The sequence below is a fragment of the Sipha flava genome, unplaced genomic scaffold (genome assembly GCF_003268045.1).
Source record: "Sipha flava isolate LNK unplaced genomic scaffold, YSA_version1 179_pilon_pilon, whole genome shotgun sequence".
Taxonomy (NCBI): Eukaryota; Metazoa; Arthropoda; class Insecta; order Hemiptera; family Aphididae; genus Sipha; species Sipha flava.
Window position 1 is genome coordinate 516,155 of NW_020272149.1, and position 22,734 is coordinate 538,888.

The following is a 22,734-nucleotide window of genomic DNA, read 5'->3' on the forward strand; positions in this document are numbered from 1 at the left end:
AAATATTATAAAACAAAGTCGTCCCACGTCTGTTCCTATGTATATTTAGATCTTTAAAACTACACAATGAATTTTGATGCTTGTTTTTTTAATTGATAGTGATTCAGGAGGAAGTTTTTTTTTTGTAAAAAAAAAAAGAAGAGAAGACTGAATAATGTATAATTGTACCATGACAATAAGATAAGATTATTATTATTTATTGAACTGAATAAATAATACGTTTTTTGTACAGAAATTATTAAGTCATGTCTGGAAGACATCGTCGTTCAAATCGATCATAGTATAGTGAATGCCAAAAAGCACGTTTGGCAAGAGATGAATAATCGTCAACAGAACGTGAGGTTCGCCTCAGCCAGTACAGGGATAGATATTGTATACAGAGAGCCAGAGAATCGTCCGCACAGACATATAATAACATCGAACAAAACGGGTAACCAAACAGTCATAGATCCGAGAGAGTAACTAATTCATGGATAAATAAAGAAAATTCTGTCGTGAATTACGATCCTTCGATTTTTTACATGGGTGATTGTATAGTATCAATAGTTACCATGTCAATAATGTATGAACATTGAACATTGCTTGACATTAAAATCCAATGTCGAATTGAAAGGCATGTGTTTCTAACAAGGAAAAATAAAATTAAAAAAAATTCTTCTTCCACCTGAACCACTTCACTCTTTCCTTACAAGTGATCATCCGAAATCCAAAAAATTCATGTGTAATATACACTGTTATAATAATGCATTTCAATTGACCTCTTTCAAGAGTAAGCAAGTCGTTGAGCGTGGTTTTATGCCTACATTTAAAATTCAAGAGCAAGTGTATCACTTAGCTGGAAGCTTGCTACCATGTCGACCCAATAATCACAAATTTCTTCAAATTTATTTTATAGCAGATCCAGATAATACCCATGCGGAGCCGGAGCGGGTCGTTAGTATGAAATAAAATAGATTATATTTTTAATCGTAACCTATATCAATATTTTGCACACTCTGTGAAAAACAATAAATTACTTTATAATTACATAATTAATTATATATTTTTGATTTCTCATGGTTTTCTCAAACGTCATTAAATCATTCGAAAAAACGTTTTGGCAAAAAAAAATGCATTTCACCAATACCGATTAACAATTAAATTTCTTCCCCTTCGTTCGTTAAGACCGTTGATCCAATAAAAACAATTCCTATACAATGATGACCACCTAAACTGCTTTTTGGTTTACATACTTTTTGAATGCGTCAATCAAATGACTTTAAACAACAATTGAAATTCAAACACGATCCATTGAACTTCAGTGGTCATCTTATTATGTTCTCATCGACGAACTATATATTACAATAGTATTGTTATATACAAATCAAAAGCATTGATGAATCATTTTCGGCTACTGCTCGATAGAATGCAATTTTCTTATGGGTTTTTTCGGTTTTGTTTTGGAGTTTTAAAATTAGCTTGGTAAATTAACGTTTTTTTTTTTTTTTATCACTATAACTCAAATCCAAAAAAATTAATTCGAGGATTAAAATGTAACGAATGTAGTCTAAAAAGTAATTTTAAACCGATCTGTTAATGTTTATTTTATGATAATATTGGGAGAAAAACTATGATCGAGAAGTTTACAATAAAAACAAATATGAAGCTCTCTGTGTTGAATTATGATCGAATGGCTTCATTCAATAGCATTATGATTAATGGAAAGTGGTCACGTATAGGAAAGAGTTTAATTTATTTTGATGCGATATAACAATTTTTTTTTTCAAAAATATAAATAATTATATCGATTAACATTCGAGAAAAAATATTTATTTTTTCAAATGACATTAAAAGAAATTAAAATATTCATTCACGCACTGTAGGAGTACATATATATTTACAAGTGGAAATATTTTTAATTCAACTATAATTTACAACTAATATAAATACTTGCGTACCTAATAAAGTGACATTATATGCTTTAATTATATCCATTAAATTTGGATAAGAAAGGACCACATGTAACACATCATAATTATGATGATAAATGTATAACATATTTTCAATGCACACCTTCATATATACATAAATGTTCGTACATATAGAGTTCATACTGTATAAGCATCATGTTATATGGCTTAAGGTCTTTTTTTCATGTATAAATATTGTTTGTTATACTTGTATAATAGACATTAAACGGTTTAAATTGCTGCAATGGATGTATATAATATTTGACCAAAATGTTATAACAATTATACTAGTGGCATCGTACCATTGTAAATTATAATCAACATATATGTATGAGTTATAGTTATAAATATCGAGGGAATACTTTTCAACAATGCTATAGTATACATCAGCTAAATCATTATTTCTAGTGATGAAAATTTTATAATATGCGTACGATTGAACAGCAATTAGTACAATTTATCCTCTTTCTTCTTTATGTTTTTCTATTTATAAAAAAAATATTGAATATATACTTAATTTAAAAATACAATTAGTTTTTTTTTATTTTTTTTTTTTGTTTTTTTTTTTATGGACGTATTTACATAAAAACAATAAATAATAATGATGATTTTGTAATTAATTAACATGAAACACATGAGAAGAAGACTGTTTATCAACAGAATCTAATGAAATGAGAATAGTTTGTTATAAATTAAGCGTGATATATGGAATGTAAATTAAATATATATATATTCAATATTTGAACCGAAACACTGCACTGCTTAATAACGAAACGAAATATGAAAGCTTAGCAGTTAAAAAGATTTTTCTTGCTGTTGAAAACCCGTTCTTACCAAGTCGAACGCAAGCGATTGCAGTGGCCGTTTGATGTTCGCGTAAGAACTACCAGTTTTAACAATAAAATGGTGTATCATCTGCATTAATCTAAAATCGATGACAATATCTATACACAAAATAATATTAGATCAATAATTCTCCGCACTGTTATATGCCATTAATGCAACAACCGAACATTCGGACAACAATCGTAACCATCGGTCGTTGTTCCCGCGTGTCGTCTACGCGCATTTATTAATTATTTTATTAAGTATGAATTAATCGACAGTTGATCTAATTTTGACGTTCGTCACATTTTAATATATCATTCCAGTTATTTAGTACTGATAAATTGATGCGAACATTTATACATATTATACACTAGCCTAGCCGTTTTATGACACGTGTCTCTGTTTAAATACAGAAACTTGATGCATTCTCTTCGGCACGTAACGTAACATTTTAATGCAATAGAGTTTATTACTAATCGTTTCGTATTCGTAACATGATTTTGATGGAACACCGACTTACTACTTGGTTCATACTCAAATTATACCAAATTTATTATCTGTAAACATTTTTCACTAATTAAGATCACATTAACTTGAATGATCGAAAAACCGTTTGTTTTCATATTAGATAATTTATATCATCATGTGAATGCAGTAACAATAATACGATTTTGATCGGTAACGTGCATCCGCTTAAGTACCTATAGTTAATTTCATCAAGATATAATTATTAACTCTGGAAAATAATTTAACTAAACACAAACAATTATGTGTTCTATCGATACAAATATTTTTTTCGTGTCGAATAATTTCATTTTGAATATTTGATCAATCGTATACGATGTTATAAATCAAACGAGCACAATAGAATAAGTGAGTAGTTGCACTCATTGTACGGATTGTGTTTTTATTAATAATATCAAATAAATAAAAAAACTATACAAATTTGATCTCCGACTGTCACGTTGCCAAAGTTTAACTATAGCTACGTAAATCGCGTGTTCGAAGTACTACCAGGCCAGGAACTATGAAGCTATTTATTGTGTGGTTTAATGTTAATATTACTACAGTATACAATTAGGTTCTATTATCAAATAAACTCATAAACAGTTAACATTTAACATTTTGTCTCATTTCAAGAGTTTATTGTTTTACGTATTTTTCTTGTCGTATAACAATTTAAACACATCGCTATTAGTCATTAAATATTCAAATTATTTATCAGTTTTATTTACTTACAATCAACAGTTATTACATCCTAACAGTTTATCTACACAATATTTTGGTCATATATGAATGTGATGTCCATGCGTTATAAAAATAACAAAATATTATAGAATATAAATATTACCTACTAAGGCGTAAATTATAATCTAATAATATCGGATAATAAGTTTTTAATTTATTAATTGCTATTTAATTTTCTATATTAAAGAATGAGGAATAATAAAATCCGATTTAGGATACAACATTCTTTATATAACAATATATCATTTATATGTATATATTTATATTGTATTATAATTTAAATGTACTATTTATTCGAGCGATCAGAGCAATTATTTACAATTGCTTCTTTGACAATCAAATTAATATTCTCAATTGTAGTTTTTTAGTAGTTCGATTTTTTTTTTTTTTTTTTGCTATTTTATCATCGGATTAATCAAATAATAAAAATAAAAATTTGGCTTTTGTTAAGTATATTGAATGATCATAATAGATAAAATTATTTAATACATATTTAAATTGTTTTAATTAAATTGAAATAATAATAAAACATCCTATACAATAGATGTATTTTAATTTCCTTTTATTTATATACCGTTAGTTTTATAACAGTGTTAAGTAATCGATACAGTATTGAAAATTAAAAATGTAAATTATATATATAGTACCATCTACTGTTTTAATATACTAAGGATATATTTTTTTTATAAATTACATTTTAATATTTCTAAAGGTTATTTTGGCATAATTATATTTTTAGAAAATTATTATTCACAAAATATTCACAAAAAATCATTACGAGTACTAAACAAAAAGATTTTGAATTCAAAATATATTTAAAAAATTAATTAAAGAAAATATATATAAATATATATTATGAATATGACGTATTTTTTTTTTATTGATTTCTAAAGCTGGTTATACAGTATACGTTTTAAACGCTAGCACATGCGTTTTAAAAAACGCTGAAAATTAAATACGCGCGTCGAGAATCATCTACCACTGCCTAACGAGTACGGTTTCGCGATAGCGTGTACGCCTGTACGCAGGGGCGGATCCACAGTTGGAATTAGCTGTGGGTCAGGCTAGACCACTTATTAGTTTCAAAGAGACCACTTATTAGGGCTGAAACTAGATTATAAATGAATAGCTTATAACAAAAAAAAAAAAATAAATAATAAACCAGTGCAGTTTAAAAATTCTATCAACATTTCAACTTGTTGCGAAATAAAAGCTTCGAATCACAGCTTTGCTCTGAGATATACATAAAAATATAATTTCAAATACAGTTAAATACAAATGGTTTTTGCACATAATATTAGTATTTATTATTTCAAACATTTTATACTTTAAATTAAATGAAATTGGTAAGTACATGAAAGATGAAACAATGAGACATAGTATTTAATAATATATTAGTCTAAAAAAAATTAATTTATGAAAATAATAAAATAATTTAGGCATTCTGATTAATTAAAATTAGCATTATAATTTTAACTAAAAAAACATTTTTTATTTTATTTATAACTAAATTAATAACATTTATAAGTCATTTATAGTCATTCATAACTACGGTTCTATTTTTTAAATATTAATCATTTTAAATCAATATAGAAACACAATTGATTATCTTACACTACAAATTATGAACATTTGTAAATATAATTTAAAAAAATTATGCCTTGAACTCAAATAATTACTTAACCATGTAGTTGATATAAAAGCGAAAATTATTATTTACTTATGAAACCGAGTTTTAAAAAACTAAATAATAACTGAATAGTGAATTTCGAAAAGGGCTCATATCTGAAAATTAAAATAATTTAGGAAACTAAAAAAACTGATTTTCTTTTGAATTATTTTCTTTATTTTAGCAATTGACAATAAATAATAAATTAATTCATCACAATAGAATAGAAATAATCTGAGCCCTTGTTGCTCATAAAATATCGGTCGATATATGTAGACGAAAAAAATGTAGCAGTCTATTTTGATAAAAACTCGAGGTGGACCTTTTTCGAAATTCATGATTCAACTATAAACGTGACTTTTACTTGTTTTTTTTTTTTTTTTGTTTTATCAAATACTAGTTTAAAAAGGATTTTTATCTGCAGTTTTGTATTTAATTTTTATTGTACCAGCCAACATCGAAGTATCACTTAAACATCATTGAATGTCATATTTAGTACTAAATATTTTAAATTGACACCAACATTACTTACATATCTGAAAACCATAAATGCTTCGAAAAATTTACTTCGATATTTTACATCTGGACTTCAAATTAAAATTAATTTATGTTTATATGTTTAAAAAGAATATTTCAAGTATAAGAATAAATAAACAACTATTCAAAAATTAAATCAAATAATACACTTTATGGACATTATTAAAACATTTTCTACTTCTAACGAAAATTAAATCAACATCGTTTTACGCATTTTTTTATTTAATATTTTTTGTTTTACATGTTTTTGTTTTTGTTACAATGTCTTTTTTTACATATAATGTTTTACATAGGGGATAATAATTGCATTTAGCGTTTAATATTTTTCATAAACTGTTAGTTTGTAATATGTTTCATAGTAATTAGAATAAAATAACAGTAAAAACGAATTTTTATTCAATCGTAAAAATTATACGACAGACCACAGAAAACGGTTAACTATAACTCTTCAGGTAATCAAATTAATGCATTGAATTCAGAATGAGTCTAATTGCACTATAATTAAATTTTCGCAATTGACTATTGAATTCTAAATGCTTAAAGAGCAGATACAATAATGGTACTACTAAACGTTACTCAAACGACGATCAACTCGATTCACCATTATTCATCTGATATGATAAAATAATATAATGCATCACGAACAAAATATTATAACTTCCATTTGAATACTTTAAATATTTGTTTTTAAATTACATTGTTAATAATTGTACACTCATAATAGTTTCCTCTGATACCTACCGAAATCAATTTGATAACTATTGTATTAATTGTATATTCTCCAGTGTCCCTCTTTCATAGTTTGGCGTACGTACATATTATGATTGTTTTGTTACGAAAACTTCTATTAAAGCTTTTTGTTTGTTACATTTCATATATCCATCCATACACTCGTCTGTTACTATATGTTAGTATATAATTTCCCTTGTGTCGTCCAGCCGTCGGTAACGATTATTCCGTTGTTACGGGCCACCAACAGCGTTGATGATTGGGCAAAAATAATATTTGTCAATTTTTTTTTATATTATTTTACATTTATTTCCTTTTTTCCCTTTACCTACACTACAATATATATGATAATATATTGTAATCAATTGTATTGATATTGTATATCATATTGTTGGTATTCAATCATTTAAACCGTCGGTCACGATCATATTGTTCGGTGCGTGCGCGAGTTATATATTTGTCTCGGCAGCCTGTGGTGGTTATTATCACTGTGTATGGTACTATGGAAATGCAAATTTATCGTTCAAATACAGAACACTTGATCTAGCAAAGTAGCATCAACTATACGTATTCGTTATACGCCATTTGAAACTCGAAAACACCGAAGAGTCGCTGAGAACTTATAGCACACACTACGTCGAATATCGAAACTTTATAATATGTTTCTCTGCATTGATACAATACGCTTCGAACTATGTAATGACATACTTAACCGAATTATTTTTCCTCGTAATTTTTAAATACTTATTAATATTGATAATTTCTTTATTTTTGTGTGGTTTGTGCCATGATAACTGTAGTATAACGCGTTTTTGTAAGTAGTAGGTCCCCTATTAATTAAAAAATACTCAATATGTCTGATTAAATTAATGAGATAGTAAATTAATAATTATTTCAATTATTTCGTTTTCAACTTTTTCATTTTTAATTACAATTCGAGACCATAAAATAAGTATATTATTATTTATCAGAAATTTCAAATCAAGTTTCATCACTTTTAATTAATCCTAATAATAAAATACTGAAATTGTTTATTAAACAAATAAAAATAATCATAAGTAGTAAATATGAAATAAAATTAATTTGATTATTGAATCACCATTCAATTAATTATATTTTAAAAATGTAATTAAATTTATAAATAATAATGTAACAATTAATTTATAGGAACATATTTTTTTTATAAAACATTTAATTTTATTTATGCTACATAGAAATGGATTTAATTTGGTTTTCGATATTTATAATAATATAAATTCTATACTTATTTGTATTATGTATTATGTTTGTGATATGTATAATTCAGAACATAATTCTATAATACAATATTTATAATATATTATTCCATTTTTGAGAATAATAAGTACTCAATTTTCTACGTTATTACTTTGAAATTATCAATATCTTTGATGGATATTTTAAAACAACATTACACTTTTAAAGTCTTAGTGTACTGTAAAATTTAAATAAGATAACGAGATTATAGATTTTATTACAACTTATGTGACTGGCTTTTCAAGTTTTTTGTAATGATTATTTGTATTTCTCGTTGAGAAAAATACGAGGTCTTATGAACTTTTTAAACTAAAATACTAAACCGCAAAATTATTTTTGAAATTTATATAATTGCAGCATATAAATGCAACTATTTCATCATAATCTGCTTAATTAAACTTTAAAGGAATTACTATGTCATTTTTTCATTTGTAGCAGTTAAATTTCTGGACCAATTCTGGTGAGATACTTAATAATTAATGTGATCGATATTGAGAAATCGCTGTGAAAAAATAGTATAATCTAGATAACATTTCTCTATTTTGTTTGACTATTCATATACGAAATATACTTTAAAATTTCTTAAAAATGTAAAAAACATTGTTATAATGTACAATGACTTAAGTTATAAATATGCAGTGTGCGTAAGTGTGTGCATGTTTAAAGCAAACCATTGTTCTTTCTAATTTGTTTACGAATGTAATGTCAATACATATACTAATTAAGTATGTTTGACAACCTAAAGATCTGATTGTAAAAGCTTGGACACTAACTGTACCGTAAGTAACTAAATACACCTACACTAACTTTAGTTTTTTTTTTTTTTTAAGAAAACAACATAATTTTAAAAATTATATTTTGTAATTTTTTTAAACAAACTCACATATATATGTATATGTAAATAAATACATACATTGGTATTGTTGAATAGAGAGAATAATAAAATCTAAAATTGGATTTCTCGCGTATATTCTAAAGGGCGATATAATTGTTAATAAGAATACCAAATAGTCATCCAATATTTTGGTTTTTGATTTCAAAGACTTCTGAGCATTGATTCAGAGAAATTTTCAATAACACTAATTTATTATAAATAAAAGTATGTTTATATATATATATAAATAGAAGGATAACATTCTATTATTTATTTATTTAATTCATTATTCAAGTATATGATCCAAAAAAGTCCAGGAAATGAGAAGGTGTATAGTATTTCTATTTTAGCAAAATTATGATTAAAATTGATACGACATAAAATTAGAAAAATATTAAAAAAATACTTTAAATTGTAGCGATGGTTGAAATAAAAATAACCGATGATATATAGGTACGAGTACAATTACGGTTTTGTGACGGTAAATATTTGTCGTTTATATAACACATACGAATCAACGAACGATATGAAACATAAAACCTATTCGTAAAAGTTAAACCACATGTTAACATTGAACAAACAGTGCTACGATAGCAAGATGAAAAGGTATATGTTATTATGATAATATAAAAGCGATAACAAATAATGAAAATAATTAAAATTAAAATTAATAATTGGTAATTGTACCTAAACAAAACCAATTAAATACAATAATTATGTGACGAGAATTTTACGAATTCAATGACTCTACATAGTATTTGTTAATTCATTCATCCGATCTGTCATGAATACAGGAAAATCAAAAATGTATTTAAAACAAAAAAAAACGATACGGTCAATAGCTCATACGTGGATATGCACAATTTATGTAAAATTCTATTACGGAAAAAAATATTACATTAAACTATATAAACACGCTAATTTAAAGTAAAAATATATCAATGATATATCTTAATGATCGATTGATAAGTCTTGGTATAATAAATTGGCTGTAATTGTTAAGCCATAATGAGAAGAGTAGATTTATAGACAATTCGTTCATTTATTTTTCGAAGAAATATTGTAAAAATTATATTATGCAACAATAATATCGTAATAATAAAGAATCAATTCTCTAATTATTAAAATAGTGGACCGAACTTACAAAATGATTGTTTGAATGAAGAATTTACACGCTACTATTTGATTGTGTACCGACGTTAAATGTAATAGGAATTTGATCAAAAGTTAAGTGAATATACTACGCATTAATATGTTGACATCTAGTATATGCTACATACGTAAGTGTAATTTATGTTATTTTGTTGCGCGTGTACCAAATGGGAGCGCCTAGGGAAATTGGAAAAGCTTGAAGGGGCAACATATCATCTAGACTAGTTTTATATTTAATTTTCTACAACAGTAGAGTTGGATTAGAACAAGGACGAACTATATGTAACAAACGAATTTGTATAAAACTGAAAAAATAAACTTAAAATTTATTAATATATTATAAGTATCTGTGAGTGAGCATAAGCAAATAAAATACTTATCAAACATAGCTATAATACGACTATACAATGCAAAAATAAGCAGTTGAACATCAAAAACAGTACAGTGATGATGTGTACTTTAAAATATTCGATATGGAATAAGTGTATTAAATATAATTACATGAAAAATAATATTACACACAACTTGGTAAGATAAAATACAAAAGATTCGACTACAAAACCGTATGAAATCAAAATACCTTAAATTCATTAAATACCAGTAAACACTAGTCATATACATTATCGACATTACTTTCATTGGAGAAAAATAAAATATCATACATTATATATTACATGTAAACACAAGTATACCATATTTTTTTTAAGAACTACTCATATCATATCATACACTATTCTACTAATAGAATATTTTATTCAGTTGATATGTTAGCTACTAACTGTTGGTATGTTATTTCTTAAATTTCTTCATGTATCACTTTCAAAAAGTAACCTAAACATGGGGAAAATCAATAACATTTGTTCTAAATATCTTAAAGAGAAAATTAATATTGATCGTTGTGTTCTGATTAAAAAAATAAATAAAAAAACGTAATTGGTCTAACGTTTAGACTCTAAACAGCCTTAAAACTTTCAAGAATCTTATACTCTAATGATATTGAAACAAGAAACAATAGTACTCTGATTTTATTTAATAGCGTTTTAAAATTAATATGTTAAACATTTTTCTTTGTAAACAATTCAAATTTGAATAATGTAAAATTGAGAATTATCATTATTCGAAACTATAACTAATATTTAATTTTTTAAAATTCAAAAGCTTAATAAAAACTCATAATATTATTAAACAAATATCTTAATAAATAAATATATTAATATCTTGATCATATTACTTTATTATAAATTTATAATTGATTGTTACATAGTAATTATACCAAAAACGTAATAAGCTACGAAAGTAAATAATTTAAATATTAAAAACATTAATCAATTTTATGTCGAATTTTTTCCTTTTAAAATACAACGTTTAATCCTATAAATTAATTATAAGAATAACACGATGTGCTCATATAATGCACTATGCATCTCAGACGTCATGTACAACTCATACCAAACCAACACAAAACTCGAATTATGCCCAGAATTGCTACTCGTACTATTTTTCAAAGTATTGAACTTTTTTTTCACATCTATGCTATATATTTTGAAGTTTAAATTAAGTACTCCAAAATACTTTATTATTAAGAACCTGGCCGCACTGCGGTATTTTTGTTATTGAGTCCGAATGGTTTTGCCGCCACCAGTATGGATCGACCGATTTAAAAATAACTGACGATAACCTTAAAACCACGACGATAAGGCCTTAGGTAAAATTATATACATAAGTATTATAATTTATAAGTAATCACGATTCACGACCGTGAGTGTCAACTGTCTAGTAGTACGAGTCCAGTCACGAATTCACAGCTACCTTATATATATATAAGGTATTATATATATTTTTATCTGTGTTTTCCGTTAACCATAACCGTTGCTAAAAGTTTAAAATTTTTACAGTTGTAGTATTTTAGAATAAAGTGTTATTTGTTAACAGTGTTAAATTTTCATTATATTAATGAATATATTCATAATATATTAATATTTAAATAAATTAAACAACATGAGATAAGTAAAAAATATAAAAGTTCGCAGACATGTTTACTTAAAAATAAAACTATGGACTTTTATGGATTCAACGACAATAGATTTAACAAAGAAGAAAATCAAATAACTGCTTGTGAACTTGTCAAAGTTGATCATACTGTTAAACACAATTTTTCTTATAATAGTTTAGATTTCGGCATAAAAGTCGAAAAGAAAATATATAAAAATTTTAAAATGTTAAACAAATTACATTTAGGTAGGACAAATACTGAAAATATTGTAATTAAAGTATTAGGATCTGCATATCTCCATGAAATAAATGTATTTAAGTAATAAAAATGTAATTACTTTTTCAATTCAAACTAATATTAGTAACAAAAGAAATGATAAGTTTTTTCTTCTCAGTATTCAATATTTCAGTATTAAAAATTACATTGAAAATAAATTAATTGATTTTTATGAAAACCACAAATTATCTTTGCAAAAAGTGTTCGCATTAAGTGCAGGTAATAGTAATTGTAACTTTGGAAAAAATTATTCATAAAATACTTAAAAAAAAACATTAATAATTTTATAAAAAAAAAAAAAACTGTCATGAACATATTATTCACAATTCTATAAGATATATAATGAATTAATATTTTTTGACACAGAAAATATAATTTTAAAAATATATACTGATTTTTCATAATATGCTGTTAGACGTGAAACATTAAAAGATTTTTTTTACATTTTTGAACTGTGAATGATCTGTATTAAAGAAACATGTTATGACTAGATGGTTATCTTTATCCCATAGAAAATATTCTAAAAATTGGGAATTATTAATATCTTATTTATAATTCTTGGAAAAATGCCCTCTTTTAATATTAAAAATATTATTTAGTAATGATCAAGTAACAATCACTGACATAGATAAATACTTTTTTTTTAAGTCACATTTTACCCTTATTCAATGAATGCATTAATAAATTACAAGGGAATAACATATTAGCCATGGTAATTTATGACGTTATGAATTCATTAAAAAAATCTTAAGAAATACTAATCAAAAATAAATTTTTTGACTTATAGACAAATCAATATACTGAAACATTCGTAAACAAAAAAATACTTAGTAATTATTATTTAAACTTTTAGAAAAATGAAGTTAATTACTTGAATAAATAGTTTGATTCCTAAGATATAAATTGGTTAGAACGAGTAAAATATATTAATCTTTCAAAAGAACTTATATTTTCTGAATTGTTATGTATGATTAGTGAACTTAAATTAGAAAACAAACTTTTTTTTAAATATGAATGATCTGTATGATAATTGCATTACAATAAATAAAATTTTAACATTGTTGAAAGAACCTAATATAAATTTATATAGTAAATAGCAAAGTTTATTTAAAATTTGAAAATTTGAAAATGGTAAATTTCTTCTTAATATTTACAAAGTTATGAGTTTTATATACAGTACTTCAGCAATATTAAGTTACTATGAGAGGGTATTTTTTATAATCAACTTAAAATATAGAAATGAACGAAACAAATGTAGGCTTAAGGTTATTAAATATGAATTTATTAGGAAATTATCTTTCTTCATGTCAATGAATTATGTACTGAAATATATGATACTTTTGTTGGTAACGAAAAAATACTAAAAAAAATGCTAAGAACAATAAAAAGTATACATTTAAAAATAACATATAGCATGTTTATAAAATTGATGTAATAAGTTAATGTAATATGTTTAAGTTTAAATATGTTAAAAAGTGTAGTTCAATAAAGATAATTAAGAGGTTATGGTTAAAAAGAAATTAGTTTTTCTTTGCGATTTGTACTATACTGCCATACTAATAACTTAACGTATGCCGTATAGTTACAATATATTCAAAATTGATTTTACAGACCAAGAAAAGTTCTATAAGTTATGATGTACTTTATTTTGAAAATAAAAAGATGGCAACCATGATTATGCATTACATTTCCTTTGTACATACCATTAAAGTGCATGCGAAGTGAATTGACACAATACAAACACTCGATCCGTATATCCGACTAGTTATTTTATGAAGTTTTTACTTTGGTACAATATATATTCATACAAATTTTATTATATATATATAAATATATTTTTAATATTTTTATCATTTAAAGATTTAAATTAAATTAAAACTTTTTCCTTTATTATCATATGTAAAAACATCATGAATTGCGAGCAAATACTTTCATGCACAATTTTGTTTAAAAAATAAAAATACATAAATTAAATTTTGAACTTAAGATTTACCGTTGAACTTTTATATTTAAAGAGACTTAAAATATAAAATTAGATTTATTTAGTATGCTAAGAGATACCTAAGTAATATTTTAGTAATTAGGTAGTTCAGCAATTCTTGTAAAATATTATATAGAAAATTTGATTGATACTAATAGTATCTTATAATTCCTATACCTAAATATTTATAAATTTATCTATAATATTATTTGAATATTTATCCTTAAATTATAGATACTACAATGTGTAAAAGACATATTGTACACTATCAACTATAATTTTTATGGGATAAAACAGATTTTCTGGATATAATTTATTCCATTATAACTTATTTTTTAAGGCTTATGCTGCAAATATTTGAACTATAAATAATTAATACCGTTTATTTTATTTATTTAATTATTATTCAAACATTAGTTTAAAGACGCCACAATGCAGGAACTAATACATCTAGTAGAATACATTTTATTATTCTAGTATACGGTTTTAAAAAAATCTATATACATTTTATTTACTATAATAAATTCAAATCCATATTAGTTCAATGATAAGAAATGTAAATGCATTTTCCTGTGGTAATTATTTTAGATTTTGTGGTAATAATATTAATACACCCTACTTTTAGTAACGTATCAAAATAATTGTTGCTATTTATAATAAATAATGTAATCGAAATGTGTCAAATTATTTATATATAATTGAAGACTGAAATTGGAATAAAAAACTGATTATTAAAAGATAAAGATTTGTATATTAAAAATACAACAGTGATTTGAACTAATAAATTGTATCAAATAAATTAGAACATTGAAAAATAATATTACGTCAAAAAAACATTCAACGAACAGCTATAGTATAGAGATTATATCGCGGAAATAAACATTGATAAAAAATTCAGATTTAATCGTATGCAGATACGAAATATTACTGCACAAGCTTTTAACTGTGTGAATAATTTAAATACTATATGATTGAAATCTATTCGTTGCGCACATACGAGTATGTTTTGTTTTGTTTTTTTTCTACAGAAATGTAAGCATATACAGAAGAAATACGTATTAAATATATAAAATACTGCTGTAAAAATTATTCATTTTTCGTCTGCTCAAAATAATCAAACCTTGGCGGGTTATCAAAAGCTAATAACTCCACTAAAATCTCGCGCGTATAAATATTGCACATTTTCATTAGACTGCTGTGTGTGTGGGTACGATAAATATTTGCAGGTTTTCAATATTAAAAATTATTCAGTGCACGGCTTAGCACGGTTTTGGTTGAACTCGATGCGAAAACTACTCCCGGGAAAAAACGCGAATAACAGAATAAAATCCGCGGACAACAATTATCGTTGCTTTGGTTTTCATTCTCGACGAATCCGCGATGACAGTGCCATCACCATCGGTAAATCGGAAGCGATTACCTTATTATCGTTCGGTGGTTCTCGTGCGTAGGCGACCCGTGGCGTTCGTCAGATTTTACGCGCGACAATTGTTTTCGAAAATAACGTTCAACGCGCGAGATCGTTTCACTCGGAACAACGGATCACGACCAACTGCTACGACCGTTTTAACCGTTTTCGCGGTAACGACCGTAACGCCCCAGCGGCGAGTGTCGTGCGACGACGTCAACGATTTCCGGAACCCAATCGGATTCGACTGGTTTTTCCGTGGACGTCGTCGACCGACGCACAGTCGTTTGTTCGCGGAGAAAAAAACCATTTGCGACGAACGGTCTCGGCAGGTCCTATGTTTGTTTGTCCTATTTATTGTTCTCTCGAGACTTCGGCCCGCAGTGCGATTTCTCGTCGACTACCGCAACAGAGTTGTTCGGCCACCCGAAACCGTCGTGGTGCGGGGCTACGATATTTGAAGACCGCGAAATCCGCCACCGACGGGCGTGCTCGACGTGTGGTTTACGATGGTGGTGGGGTTGGGCAGAGGATTAGGCGGGCACAGTTGGCTACTTACCTGGCGGTGTTTGTCACGCTTCCGGGGAGCTGCTGATGAGTCGGCGAAGAAAGACTGGCGCGTCGCGAAAACCGACAGATCTGGTTATCGCCTACGAAAACGTTATCGCACCCGACGACGGCAAATCGGTGACGACGCCCCGCCGCATCCGCAGTAGCGCGTACTTCTCTCGCTCGTACACTGATATGTCCCGTTACGATGATCGGACCGTAAACGGTTGTAACCGTTGTGTGCGACCGTGATCAATCGTTACAAACGCGTTGACGGGGCCCCAGAACGATCGACTGGATGACGTGGCCAACTAACGGACGTACCAGCGATCGCTGCGATGAGTGTGCCGAGGGGCGACAAAAAAATCAAAAAAAAAAAAAAATAAACCACAACGTGCGAAACACGCGAAAACGGACGGCGACGACGGTACGCGGAAAACCGCACGCGGCGCTCGACGGTGGAACGAACTGAACTCGTCCACGGGCCGTCCGCACGCATACGATACCGAATTTATGTGCGCCGCCAACGCGCAACTCGTCCTTGTCGGAAATCACACACGTGCGCGCCGCCGCCGCCACCGCGGAAAGTTCGCGCGCGACGCGACGAACGTCTACTAACACTACAATGCTCACCGCACTTGAGTTTTGTTCTCTCGACGATAACGTGGATTCGAAGAAAAAAAAACAATATTATTCCACGGAAAATCGCTATTATTGAAAAATCCGGATTTAAGTTTTGACGATTACACATATTTTGTAATAAATTGACTTTTTCATGAGAATATCCACCACAATGTTGAACACAAAATTCGGGTATTGAAATCCGTAAATCTGAAATTCGGATTTGTAAGCCTGACATATGAAATCTGAAATCCGGATGTGTCAGATTTTCCGGAGAATCTACATTTAAACCCTATCACTAATCGCTATATCCTACTGGCGACAATAAGCCGCAGTGCAGAGATTTTTCACTGAGGCAATACGCGGACAGGATACGGTTTATGTGTCCGACTTATGGAACTGTGTCCTGCGTCCTCGAGAATAGATATAGAGGATATTGAGTGCTCTTTAACGGGGTTGACGGTCATATTATTGTAAACAACGACCATGAGAAGCCCATTTATTCGTTTTGGAACAAATATTTAACAACACTACCACAATATTACGCAGCAATTTAAAGTATATGATTTTTATAAATCTCTTAAATGGATATTTTATGTGCATGATTACCTTGATGGTGGAAAATTTTCATATTATCCAAAGAACTAACCTGTCTAGTCTTAAATTTATTTTTTGACATTGAATACATTTTTACACAATGTTCACCTAAAATATAATTTTAAAAAACATCACTTTTCTTTATATCATATTGTGATATTCGCACTTCTCAGTTTCTGGCCCCAAGTTGAAAGCCAAAGTCGAAGATTCAAGATATAATAATTGTAAATATTAGTTGAAACAAAATAGTTTTTGTGTACATAAAAATCAATATATCTATATTATAAAATATGTGTCAACGTATAAATTAAATCCGTATAATATAATTTGGCCGAGAAAATGTGATTAGACATATGGGCATGTGTCGCAAATTACATTATGAGAAAATACGACGTGACGCAAAATACATATATAACATTTATCTATCTTAACCTGTAGGTGACGAAAATTATACATATTATTGATGGCACAAATTACCTTCAACCTTATCTTTTTTTTCAGTTAAAATGCATTTTTTTTTTGTGCATATTTGTTAATTTTTTACTGCATAAATAAATGCATATTATAGTATTTTTAAATGCGTTTTGAATGTTTATCCAAACACTACATATTACAATAAATGTACTTTCTTTTATGTAAAAAAATCATCTAATTTTTAATTAATTTCAGTGTCTACAGATAAACGTTTAATATGAAAAAATATAACTGATCTCAACGTTCTCATATTAAGTAGAATCCATTGTATTATTGTGTTTCTTACCTATCGTTTATTTTAGTATTTTTTTCATAATTTTTTGGGGTCAGTAATACGGAATATTTAGGTTCATCATTTTCCATTCGTTTTCAGAATATTTTTTCTCGAGTTTATGTAATTTTAAATTAAATATCAACGACATAATATCGTTTGATTCTGCAGTCCCGATATCATTACATTCATATGCACTCAGCTCATTGCACTGGTAATCGGATATTGGCCACAAAGAAATCCCAAGGGCTGTAGTTATTTTTTACTTTTTTAAAATGTGAGACACGTAGAAATCGACTCGAACTCGTTTCGTTTTTGTTTATATTCACTTATATACCCATGTATGCACGGATAGCTATTATTTTATTTCAGTTTTTTTCATGTTCAATACTCGTGCTATACGCACTTGGATGCACGCTTGATACGTTTTATACTTATGTATATACCATAGATCACTTATATTTTCCGTCGCGGAAAATATCGCTTTAGATCGATTACAATGTGGTTTTATATAGTGGCGTTCTTTTACTATTTAATTCAACCCAGACATATATATCAAAGGGGTCTGAACTCCACCTCAAAATTTTTGCTAGTCTATAAATCATTATTCATCATAAATAAAATGTAGATTAAATACTTTTCATTTTGAAAGGTAAAAATAAATTATAATAGGTTTATGGTTTTAAATGTAGGAAAATTGTTTTGGAACCTCTCTCCTAAAATAAAATTCTTTCTTAATACCTGATTCTATTTGACATAATATATCATATATATGGGCCTAGCTAGGATTTGAATCAGGGGGGGGGGGGCAAAAACATAAAGCAATTAGCGTTAAACTCGTATTTCAAATAATCTACAGATAGACAATTGGATAATACATAAAACGTCATTACGATTACATGTGTAAATAACACTCGGTCTAGGGCCGTCTCGAAGATAAAAATCAAGGGGGGAGATGAATAATATGAAAAATACCGACTACAATTTTTTTACTTTATGTATATAATTAACTATATATAGTCGTATTTTTACTTTTTAGTATGTATATATGTATCAGTGTCAAACGTTTTTTAAAATTGACAGTTAAATTATATATATATAATAATAATATTTTATATTGTATAATAAGTAGGTAGTTATGTAAATTTTATTCGTTTATACACTGTATTACGAAATATGTAATATTTGTTTTCCGTAAGTAAAATTAGGTCTTTCTAGTCTATAATAAAATAAGCCCGACTGCCGACTGGTGTTTTTGTTGGGGAGGTAAGACACCTCCCCAAGATCTCTTTCGGACGGTCCTGACTCGGTCCCACTAAACTATTTTTAGATTTATATCTTATCTAATTTTTGATTTTAATGTATAACTTATACGTTTGGTATAAATAAATAGAATTCAGTTTGAGGCGTGGGGGGGAAGTTCCTCCTGCCCCACTCTCGCTACGCCTATGATCATATATATTATAAAGTAACGTCTCGTATTGCTGTTCAGATTAACAAACGCTGTTTTCGTTTCGTCTTTTATTTTAGCATTTCATCGTGTTTACGAATATTAATAATCAGTAAATATTATGCTATCATAATCAGGGATTGAAATCGATTTTAAGTATCAATAAAAATCATTAAAAATCTTTTAAAAAATCAAAATCAATATCAAAATTGTTAATAGTTGGTAATGATTTTTTAAAATTTATATAAAAGTAATAAGTAGTAAGTTTTTTTTAATTTAAAAAAAGTTAAAATCGATATTTATATCAAAATCAAAATAATTGTATTAATTAAAACGATTTTAAATCAAATTAATTTAAAATTTAACAGCCAACAGGTCTATCTTTATTATCAATTCGTAGATATTGCCATATTTGGTAATAATATTAAATTGATTATTCATAATAATAGACAACTAGTACCTATTTTGTGTTCTTAAAATATTTACGATAAGGAATCAACGTTCGATGAACGATTTTTGTTTTTATACACACGATTTATTCCGTATAATTTACTATATTAAGACATTTTGTAGTGTATTATTTATGGATAAGATATAAATTTATAATACTCCATTGGCCATCGCCCGTGAGTTATACTTTTAATCAATAATATACAATTAAATAACCTAAAATAGTTTTATTTTGTACTTTGGCAGTCGCTATAGCCTACTACACTATTATGCTGATAATGTACTAAAATTAGAGAAATTATTATAAATTATTTTAAATATTCTGTTATGAACCCGAAATCGAAAAAAAATAAATATCAATATTTGAAACCAAAATCGAAATTAAAATTAATATCAATTTTTTTATTTCGGCTTCAAGCCCTGATCATAATACGTGGCTTGTGTGATTGGTGAAAAATCATACTCGAACCATTCAAGATTTTATAGACGATTATGTAGGCGGAACGATTTGTTGTCAAAATCGACGTCAAACATGTCTGAAAGACCAAATTTACACGTGTATATGCTGTTGTATGATTGATTGTCAAAACGTCGTCGTGTCGATGTATCGATCCAGTGGACTGACTGTAAACACGACTGGAGACATGTACGGCTGTCAGTGGGAAAATTGATGAAAATAAAACAGTCGATATGAGCCTCTTACCCCGATATTCCTCTTACACCAGGGTCCCATTTATAGCTATAGCCCTGAGATCAGTCGATTTATCGATAAACAAATCGTTTCTATCGTGGAGTACCATGATTGTTCATGACAACTCATCGACAAACGGTCTCTTTGACGACGAGTTTCGAAGAAATCGTTCTGTATGTATGTTGGAGATAACGAGTGTGGCGGAATAATCGTTGGAATACACGTGGTCCGCTGCATTGTTTTCCAGGACACGAAGACTCGTTGGAGTTTTTGCAATCTATACGTCAATCATTGTTGTATGCGAGGAGGACATCGCGCGTATCTTGGCTGAACCTGATCGTATTTCGTGTTTACATTTACCGTGCGTGGTGGTTATTATTATTATTAATACTATTATCAGTGGCGTAACTACGGGATGGCGGGAAAGGCATGGCAATGCCCCAGGGCTCTGGACTTGAGAGACCCTGGAGGGACCCTCGACCCTCGTAAATACAATTTGTATCATTCAAAAATTATATACAAACATTTAAATTTTATTTTAAAATTGACAAGACAGGTACTGTTATTGAGACAGAAAAAAGTACAACTAAACAGCCAACACATACCTATTATATTATATTATTTGAAAACAGACGATGTTTATATTAATATCGTGATAGGTGTATAGAATCCTGAATCAATAATTATTATGCGATAAAAATGACAATCATCGTAGATACCACTCGTACAACGTACACAATACGCATAAACTAACCACTAATCACTAATGGTAATTGTACGACAATATAGTTAATATTATCGCGATACTAATATAAACATCGTCTGTTTTCCGGTTTGTCTATTTACATTCTACACGGCAGTTTACATTTGATTGTCGAATCGTCCGGACTACTGACATAGAACAAGTAAATTGTAATTTTTGTTATACCATGTGTTCAAAAAGTTTGGAAACACATTAATTGTTACTTAAAAATGTATTGTTAATTTATTATTTTCGATATACTGTATTATTTTTGTTTAAATAATTACGAAAATTATATAAATAATAACAATATAACTGTCGACTATACCTAATCATGGAAAAAGAAGATGAAATCAAAATGTTAAGCAGTATGAGTGGAGCAGCAAAAAAACGAAAACAAAAAAAAATTGAAGAATCAAAGCAAAACTTCCTAAAATAACTAGTTTCCTAAAAGTTGCTAATAAAGAAGTTGTTGAAAAAATTGGCCCAGAAATGTCTAATAATTTAAGACACAAAGCTACAAATTTAGATGACCACCCAACTGAAAGTGTCAATGAAAAACCATATAATATTGATAATATTAACAATAATGAACCAATAATTCTTAATACAAATGTCAATTTGATAAATATTGTAAATGTGAATATTGCGAATTAACAACAAAGCTTTGAAATAGATTTACCAAAACCGCAATTACTGATTTTAGGTAATACAGATATAGGTAATTTTTAAGGAAAAATTTAACAAGCCATAATATTATTTTCTCATTCATGTAGACCAACTGGTCCGTTTCCTCGAGATCCACTTCAGAATAACAGAACATTTTCTACAGTTTATTACCAAAGACAAATTAACAGGGTTTTATTGAACGGGCTTGGTTATGGTATTCATTAAAATTGGATGCAGTTTATTGTGAACCATGTTGGCTTTTTTCAAATATAAGTCAAGATCAGTGGCATAACCATGATAT

At 27.8% G+C, this 22,734-nt stretch overlaps 1 protein-coding gene across 5 annotated transcripts in view; it reads right to left on the reverse strand.

The window, feature by feature from the left end:
- LOC112680670 (5-hydroxytryptamine receptor 1) overlaps nt 1-16,957 on the reverse strand; it is a 333,709-nt gene extending 316,752 nt beyond the window's left edge. For 3 of the 5 annotated variants that reach the window (XM_025550842.1, XM_025550841.1, XM_025550838.1), the window contains exon 1: nt 16,479-16,957. The gene's annotated coding sequence lies outside the window, so the exon portion shown is untranslated. Of the gene's footprint in view, nt 1-15,931; nt 16,053-16,478 lie in introns of those variants that run through there. The other 2 variants (XM_025550843.1, XM_025550840.1) reach the window with 1 other exon arrangement.
- Between the last annotated feature and the right edge of the window lie 5,777 nt (nt 16,958-22,734).